General features: G+C 40.5%; 1 long non-coding RNA gene across 1 annotated transcript; it reads left to right on the top strand.

Annotated features, from left to right (window-relative positions):
* The first annotated feature begins 383 nt into the window (after positions 1–383).
* Positions 384–1,089, top strand: LOC147960943 (uncharacterized). Its single transcript, XR_015611573.1, has 2 exons — positions 384–766; positions 832–1,089. It is a non-coding gene; the product is annotated as an uncharacterized LOC147960943 (long non-coding RNA).
* The last annotated feature ends 505 nt before the right edge of the window (positions 1,090–1,594 follow it).

The raw sequence follows: 1,594 nt of genomic DNA on the forward strand, positions 1-1,594 counted from the left end.
GGAGTCGTTAATCTGGTTGGACCGAATTATAACGGTGTAGATCAATCCTTTTTTAGATAGCAAACCACTCATACCAAGCAATATGTATATTAACCCATTTAATATTGTGTCATATTGATGTCTGTTGTAATTTTTCTGAAGTATAAAGGAAGTCCAAAACAGATACGATTCTAACTCCCATCTCATCCGATTCTAACTCCCATCTCTTTCCATATACTTCCACTGTACCTTCCAATGTCACGATTCTCTCTCCTGGTCGCCCCCATGGAATCCCGTCCCTTCCTCTCTTCCTCTCCCCCATGGAAGCAACACCCATGGAATCGCGTCCCTTCCTCTGTCCCTCTCCCCCATGTATGCCTATCCTTTCCTCCCTCCATTGCCACTTTCAAATTCAGCATCAGAGGGCATCACGTCGGTTGTCCTCAATCTCACGATCTTCCATGGGATAACGCAGGTTAGCAATCGATCCGATGGGTTAATGCAGGTTACCAATGGATCAGCCGTGTTTCTTTCTTACTTGGGATTAGTAACCTAGCCACGACATCTTCTCTAAAAAATCAAACCCCTGGTTCGTGTATCTCCTGCCAATCTGCACTCCATTGTTTCTCCCGATCTCATATCATGGTCTTGATATGGGGAAAGAATGTCCATGGTCTCATCTGGGAGGGAGTACGCCACATGATAAAGGCCCAGTGTAAATCGCGCTGATATCAGTGTTGATCGTGCATGTTCAAAACGATGGATATCTACCTACACCAACCAGCAAGTAAGTTGTAAGTACGATGACCCAGGATTAATTTTGGTTTCACAATTATTTTTTGTTTCTTACAGATTTGGGGTGGATATGCATCACAATGATGGAACAAACATGGGGCTACCTATATGCTCAACACATGGTGGCCCATATTCGATACTAATAATCATGTAATTAGCTGACCGGGGTAATCACCCTATGTTTTTTGTAATGTGTTATTTTCTCAGAAATTTCTTTAATTCTTTCAAAAAGAATGTGTATTTAATTGGTTGCATGTTCGTCCATGTATAGAAATCTTTTGGGCTGACTATGAACTTGATTACCTTTAAAGAAAAATTACTGCATATCTAATTATCTTCTAAATCAATAAAGGCATCACCATCACCTTGATTTTCCTAAAGAAACCAACTGGCACAGACTGCATGTAGCTAGGTGGTCGCAGGGCTGCATGCTAGCCAATCTGCTCTTCGACCATGCACTTTAGATCGGGCAGAAAGCTCAGCACATGTTTCACTTAGGCCTGAAGATTGGATAACATCAGTGCAAATCGTTTAGGTTCTCCAAAATTATCGACAAGTCGGGATCGATATATCCGTGCTACAATGCCAAACATGGTTGGTGATCCATTTTCTTTGCCTTCTATGCTGACAATAATTTTATATGTATCTGACCAATATTTATCTCCATAACAACATTTTCGTTTTAATATTTTTGCTTGTGGATGGAGAGATGGGAACCAAATAATGATGGTTCGAATTATTCAGAAGTAATACTAGAAAGTCGATAACAAAAAAGTAACTCCAACAGTAAAAAGTACTCGGTTTTAGATATCTGTTGCTG

The sequence above is a fragment of the Triticum urartu genome, chromosome 7A, assembly GCF_056163025.1.
Source record: "Triticum urartu cultivar PI428250 chromosome 7A, HENAU_Tu73, whole genome shotgun sequence".
NCBI lineage: Eukaryota > Viridiplantae > Streptophyta > Magnoliopsida > Poales > Poaceae > Triticum > Triticum urartu.